A 7946-nucleotide genomic window follows, 5' to 3' on the forward strand; every position below is an offset into this window, starting at 1 on the left:
ACACAACATGACTATTATGGAAGTCATTTGCAAAACTACTCAGATATGGCCTATATTAAATTCTTTGCCTTCCCAAAGGGAGTGGGTGGGGAGGGAGGTATGAAGAGAAGCTGCAACTCAAAGTTTTAGGAACAACTGTTGAGTATTGTTCTTGCAACTAGGAAATAAGAAATGCAGGTAATGGGGTATAGAAATTTATCTTGCCCTTAAAGAAGATGGGGATAAGGGAAGGGAGGGATGTCAGAAGGGAGGACAGATTGGTGATAGGGTAATTTCAATGCTTAGTGTTTAGGGGTCGGGGGAGGGGAGAAATGGGGAAAAAATTTGGAACCCAAAATTTTGTGGAAATGAATGTTGAACACTTAAATAAATAAATTTAAATACAAAAAAAAATAGTTTCTACATATAAGTCATGTCTACATGGAAATAACAAATCAATATGCAAAATTCTGATTTCCTTTGATAAATACAGAGAAGCTTTGTCAGAAGACCTGAAACTTACTTCCTAAGTGACCTTGGCTACATCACTCATCCATACTGGGCCAAAGGGAAATGAGCAGAACAAGGGGAAAAATATTTCATGCAACTTGATTGTAAAGAAGAAGAAGAAGAAAAATCCTGAAAAAATTGGAGTTCTTTTATGAATGTAATTATTAACTTTGAAGTCAGAGAACCCAAGATGAAATGCTCTGCTGACCTTCTGAGGTAATGGGCTCAAGTTGCAGAATTTTATGTGTATGTGTGTGTGTGTGTGTGTGTGTGTGTGTGTGTGTATGTGTGTGTGTATTTGAGATGATCATTGTAGGAATTTGTTTTCCTTGGCTTTGCATGCATGTTACTGGGAGGTTGATTTTCTTTTTAATTTGTAGTTGGTGGGAGGTGAGATTTATAGCAGTCTAGCTCCCAAAAATAAAAACAAAAGAAAGAAAAATTGGATTTCTAGAGAATTTAAAAATGCAGAAAACTGAAGGAAAGCCAGATGGAAATATAGATAAGTGGAATAACTTTGATAGTTAAGTAAATTAATATACTTAAAAGAAAAATTGAGATAGTAATGGTTTCATGTGCAGTCTTATTGCTCTTTTCTTTTTTACAAAGTTCTATTTTATATACGCTCATATTATTTTCAACAAATTACATTTAAAACCAAAAAATTAATAGTTGTCTAATACATAATATGTAAAAATTCATTAATCAGTTCTAATCTTCCTTGGCCTCTCATTGTAATTTAATACTTTTAGTTATTCAGTCTTTCTAATGATATATCCTCCACTGATTTCTATGATACCCAACTAGACCACAAAGTAAGAAAGTTATTATCTTTTATGAATTTTATTGGGTGCATTTTCGTAGGTTTTAAAATAATGGAATGTATTTAATTGGTATTTGCTTTCCATTGTGGAACTGAAAATGATTTTGTAGAACTATGGGGGGAAATAGTAATAACTTATCTTGTGATCAAAATGCTTCCAGATTAGCTGAAAGTTTAGAAGATTGAATCAAAAAAAATTCATGTGAACACATCCCCAAATTAGTGCAGTAGTGGACTAGGTCTTGTATGAGCTTTTGCGGAAAGTGAACATAACTTGTGTGATCTCTGGTCCCTCCTAACTTCTATCTAGAAACTAGAGAAGAAGCATACCACTCATAGCATACTGACCATGAAGTCAAGATCATAAGAATCATAGCAATGGTAAGCTAAGATTTATATGGTTCTTACAGTGTGCCAGCTACTATGCCAAGGGCTTTACAAATATCATTTCATTTAATCCTCAAAACAATCCTAGGTGGTAGGTGCTGCTGTTGTTATCATCCCCATTTTACAGAAGAGGAAACTGAGGAAAACAGAGTAAGTAACTACCCCAGGGGTACAGAGTTAATAAGTGTCTGAACCACATCTGAACACTGGTCCTCCTGACTTCAGGTATAGTGTTCCATCCATTGTACCACGTAGCTTCCTTGGGTCTCCAGAGAGACTCAGCTTTAGATTCCACTCTCACATTTACTAGTGGTATAATCAGAGACAAGACATGACTTTGATCCCCACTGATATGTTCCTCTAGAGAAAGAGATTATAAAGATCTGTTGTTGATGGCTTCTATTTCTTAATTTTGGCTCTTCTCTTTCAGTAATTCCAGAATAATGTGCAACATTCACTTTACAGGAAAATCTGTGATTAAAAATGGCGAATGCTTTTGATGTGTCAGGTGCTATACAAATATGATGTATTACATAGTTCTTGGTATTATAGTGGTATTTCCTTAAATGGTGTCTTGCAGAGATAAGTGGTTTATTAAAATAAGCCATACACAGTGAATTTTTCAATACAATTTAAATGTGTTTTAATGTCAAGGCTAAATTTCTACCACTACCAGTTTCCAAACTGCATAAATACAGAAATTCCTGAAAACTTGTCCTAATCCTTAAAAAAACTAGGAAAACTAATTTCACAGGGAAAAAGAAGGGAAAGGAAAGGGAAGGGAAGGGAGGAAAAAATGAAAAAAAAGTAAAACCCCTCAAATAGCACATCTCTAGAGTGGGAGAAGAAGGTGGGTGTGGGAAGACACTATTTTTTTTTCTTCAACGTGTGCACTTTTATTTGAACTGGTCTAAAGTCAGTGTACAGGTAAAGTTCCTCCCCTCCCCTAAGTACTGACACTAATCTCATAAAACTTGCAGGGAGACTGAAGTCTTCATTCACATCTATGCTGGAGGCAGGGAGAGAATTTAGGGGGCAATTCAATAGGGCTGACAACTTAAAAAAAAAGGAACAAGTATTAGGCAGAAGATACAAAAAGTTTTTTTTTTAAAGGATTACATTAATTGACATGTAAAGCAATACTAGTCCCTTCTCCCTTCCCCTCCCCATCTGGATTTGTTGCTTAGCTCATTTTATAGAGCCAATTTCTCTGTAACAATGCATTACACAATATTTGGAATGACTATTAAAAAAAAACACAAATGTACAATCAAGAGTCCTGAAGATGCACTGTAGAACTTTGGGGATGTTTGCCTCCAACATACTTAGACTGTTCATCACCTTCACCATTCCAGTTTTTAAATCCTGAGTCAAGCGCCAAAAAAACAAAACAAAACAAAACCAAATAAAGCCATGCCAATCTCATCTCTTTTCTTGGGCAATTATCATGTCATACCATTTTGACAAAATAAATAAATAAACACACAGTCCATTTAGAAGCATTTGCAGTGGACAATGGAGGGCCCAGATTCATCATACACTCCTGTTTGCTGATCCACATCTGCTGGAAGGTGGAAAGAGATGCCAGGATGGAGCCTCCAGTCCAGAGTATTTGTGCTTAGGTGGGGCAATGATCTTGATTTTCATTGTGCTGGGAGCTAGGGCTGTAATGTCCTTCTGCATCCTGTTGGCAATGCCTGGGTACATGGTGGTACCTTCAGACAATATGGTATGGGCATACAAATCCTTATGGATGTCAACATGATTGAGTTGAAGGTAGTTTTGTGGATTCCACAGCATTCCATACCTGAGAAAGATGACTGGAAGAGAACTCCTGGGAACTGGAACCTCTCGTTGCCAATAGTGACAACCTGACCATCAGGTTGCTCATAGCTCTTTTCCAGAGATGAGCTAGATGCAGCAATAGCCATCTCCTGCTCAAAGTCTAGGGTGAAGTAACACAGCTTCTCCTTGATCTCATGCACGATTTCTCTCTCAGCTGTGGTAGTGAAACTGTACCCTCTCTCTGTCAGGATCTTCATAAGATAGTCCGTCAGATGGCAGCCAGCCAGATCCAGAAGGAGGATGGCATGAGGAAGGGCATAACCTTCATAGATGGGCACAGTGTGAATCACACCATCATCGCAGACCATCACAATACCAGTAGTAAGACCAGAGGCATACAGGGACAGCACAGCCTGGATGGCAACATACGTGGCTGGGGTGTTGAAGGTCTCAAACATAATCTGAGACATCTTTTCTCTGTTGGTTTTGGGGTTCGGGGGGGCTTTTGTGAGGAGCACAGGGTGCTCTTCAGGGGCCTCATGGAGCTCATTGTGGAAAATATGATGCCAGATCTTCTCCATATCATCCCAGTTGGTGACAATACCATGTTCAATGGGGTACTTCAGGGTCAGAATCTCTCTTGCTCTGGGTCTCATACCCCACATAGTTGTCTTTCTGGCCCATACCCACCATCACACCCTGATGTCTGGAGCGCCCAACAATGGAGGGGAAGATGGCCCGAGGGGCATCCTCTTTGGCAAAGCCAGCTTTGCACATGTCAGAGCCATTGCCAACAACAAGAGCAGCAATATCATCATCCATAGCGAACTTTGAAGTGGCAGGTTTAAACCCTAAAGGGAGAGAGGAGGTGGTGCTGCACCTGGAGGCAGGGGGGAGGTGAGTGCATGAGTGCACACTGGGTGGGAGAGCTCACAGCTGGGGAGACACTATTTTCAATGGTCATTTTGGCTAATTGTTTCTCCATTAGTTTGTTCCTTTTATTTTTTTTTTAATTCTTGACCCATAATTTTATGTGCATAAGAAATTCCATGATGTAGAAAGCCCTTCCACTGATTCATATTAAGAGCCCATGTGAAACATTTAATCCTAAAGAGTTTTCTAGGATGCTACAAAGTTAAGTGAAATGATTTATCCATGATCACAGTCAGTATGTGACAGAGATAAAACTTGAAACAAGGCCTTTTTCTCTCAAAGGCAAGCTTCCAGCGTACTGTATAGCATAATGACATTGATTGATGTCTTAACTTGACATCATGAGGACAGAGATTCAAATCCTACCTTACATACTTGATATGGATTCCAAAGATCTGGTTTTGAACTTGTTTTCTGTGTGACTTTGAGCAAGTTAATTTAATTTCTCTGAGTTTGATTAATCTGTTAAGTGGGGATAATAATATCTCTGCTATCCAATGCATAGATTTATTTTGAAGATCATTTGAGTCAATACTTGTGTATATATCTTAAGGTTTTGGGTGTCAGCTCCTACTATTATTTTAATCATACATGGAGGATACAGTACAGGAAGTGGGAGAGGACTGTAGGGTCACCAGAGACATAGCAGCATGGAAGAAGAATAATGGTGGCAACAAGGCAAGATCAATGACCAGCAATACAAATCATGAAGCTGTACGAACAGAGTGATACTTGAAATGGAAAAAAAAAAAAAAAAGACAAGCACTAAGGTCACAATGAAGTTCAAGAGAATTGGTAAAGGATGGGGTCCAGGGTCATGTTATAGAAATTTGGTGCTAGATTCATCAACAATGCCTCAAACTTATCAAAAATTCTGCTTATTTACCACAATGAAGTACTGGGGGGGGGGGGGAGGGGGGTGTTATGTTGTCCTATAAGCAGAAAGTCTCACCTTCTGGGTTTTCCTGAATTCTCTTCAGATGGGGTACTCTAGACACCACTGCCCTCATTGCCCTCCATGGCCATAGCACCAAGCAGAAGAAAACAATGAGAGTAATAAGTAATAGATAATAATTAGAATTTATGTAGTACTTACTACATAAGCCATCAGAGTATGATAACTTTCTTCTTTTTATGATATGAAAGGAATTATTGATTGATACGTTTTTTAAAAATTTCATATTTGTAGCTTTATTCAAGGTGCTTTTAAATTGTGATATACTGTATATAAAAAATCTAATAGGCTTCAATGTAATATTAAGAATGCATTCTCTCATATTAAGTACATTTCATACAGAGATATTTTATATCATTTTTTAAAAAGTACCATCTCAGCACAGTAATACTTAATACTCAGTGTAGAATGGAATTACAGCATGCTGTACTTAATGTGGAATGAATCAGAAATTTTAGTACCTGAAATATTTATGCCTATTGTGAGATCTTCCATTGTCTTTGTTTTCATTAAATACTGGAAGAAACTGTGTGACAAATGGCTCAGAATAAACTAATGCATCACTGAGATATTTAGCTTGATCTATTGTTCTCTGTAATTACTGCACTATAAAATGTAATTTCTACAGATATTATTGTTATTGCAATCATCAATAAGCATTGATAAGCAAAGATCAAAGACTACATATGCCAGGTTTTAGGCATTTGGTACTTTTTAGGTTCTCAGAGTTAGTGGTAAAATGTCTGGTAACTTTGAACTTATGCTTCTCTAATATTTCAAGAGAACCATGATTTCACTGTGTCCGTGCACTTGCTGCAAGGAGACAATTACTGGCTTAATTGTTGAATTAATGAATACCCAGAGCAAAAACAACCACGACCACAAATTCTTCTTCTTGCTGTTCTTTTTGCCTTTTTTCTTTTTCTCTTTCTTCTTTTTCCCTTTCTTCTTCTTCCCTTTCTTCTTCATCTCCTTCTGCTTCTTCTTCCTTCTCTTCTGCTTCTTCTTCCTCCTCTTCTTCTTCATCTTCCTCTTCTTCTACTTCTTCTTCCTCTTCTACTTCTATTTCTTCTTCTTCTTCTTCTTCTTCTTCTTCTTCTTCTTCCTCTTCTTCTTCTTCTTCTTCTTCACCTTATGGCCAACTTAGATACAAAAACCTCCCAGGTTAGAAGAATGTGCTCAAATATCTGATATTCTAGAATAATTTCTGAGAAGAAATAATTTTTTAAAAAAGACTGTGAAAGTAAGCTGACTCACAAGACAGGGCTAGATGGGATCCCCTATGACTGTACAATATCGTTCTCCCCCCAAATATTTTTTTTTATCAATCAGCTGTGTTTATATGTTACCCTTCTATTTATCATGAACCAAGAGCCTTCTCAGACTCTGTCTAGTTGAAATCTCAAAGAACTTAGTTCTACAGGAAGAATGCCTGTTCATACCTTTGTTATCATTGTTGTAATTCAGTCATGTCTGACTCTATGATTTCATCTGGGGTTTTCTTGGCAAAGATACTAGAGTGTTCTGTTATTTCCTTTTACAGCTTATTTTACAGATGATGAAACTGAGGCATACAGGGGTAAATGACTTGTTCAGAGTCACCCAGCTAGTCAGTGTCTAAGATAAGATTTGAATTCAAGAAAATGAGTCTTCCTGACTTCATGCCTGGCACTCTATCCTCTGTGTCATCTAGCTGCCAGATTTACAACTTTAGTGTCTCCCTTTTTCCACATACTGTTAGTGGCTTCCTATGGCTTCTGCTACAAAATTCAAGTTCCTTAGTGTGGCACTTAAGACACTATATAATCTGGTTCCAATATATGTTCCCATCATTATTTGTTTATACTACTAGCTATTCTCCAACTTCATCCTATTGTATCACACAACTGTGAATTTGCTGAAGCCATCTCACATGCCTGGTATGTGTTTTCTTGTCCTTTCAAAATCTTTCCCTGTCCTCAAAGCTTAATCAGGATGCTACCTTTGTTATAAATCCTTCCATATCCCACCCCCCAGGAAAGAATATTTTCTCTACATGTAAAATTTGTTGGTGCATATTATTTGGATTTCTCGCTTATTCTGATTACAACTTGACCAATTGCCTTTACAGCCAGGCAAGCATAGACACTGGAAATTTAACATTTTAAATAGTTAATTGTTTGTTAAAACTTGTCCAGGAACAGTAATTAAGCATATTTTAAAATAAATGACAGATGACATTTTATGTTTTTTTGAAAATATCATTTACCATAGATTTCCACTTTCTGTTAAACAACTTTGTTCCATCTTTGTCAGTACCAAATTCACTCTCCTTGGAAGAATGAAAGAAGTAAATTTGAAGTTGAGCAGGCCAATTACTATTGATAACTGCCATCATCATTTTATTTGCTATAAGCAAGCATTTACTGAATAAATTAAGGAAGGAAGGAGAAAAAAATGAAAAGGTTTGGAAATAATTATAGTATCAAAGTCATGGTTAGTCAGAACAGGGCAGACAGAGCAGGAAAGACAGGCAATAAATTGACATGTCTGGTGGGGAATAGCATGAGAGAGCTTCTTTAATAGACACAGGGG

The 7946-nt window shown here is 37.3% G+C and overlaps 1 pseudogene; it reads right to left on the reverse strand.

The window, feature by feature from the left end:
• Positions 1–3192: 3192 nt before the first annotated feature.
• On the reverse strand, positions 3193–4306 carry LOC140510523 (actin, cytoplasmic 1-like; annotated as a pseudogene).
• Positions 4307–7946: the final 3640 nt, after the last annotated feature.

The sequence above is a fragment of the Notamacropus eugenii genome, chromosome 6 (genome assembly GCF_028372415.1).
Source record: "Notamacropus eugenii isolate mMacEug1 chromosome 6, mMacEug1.pri_v2, whole genome shotgun sequence".
Taxonomy (NCBI): Eukaryota; Metazoa; Chordata; class Mammalia; order Diprotodontia; family Macropodidae; genus Notamacropus; species Notamacropus eugenii.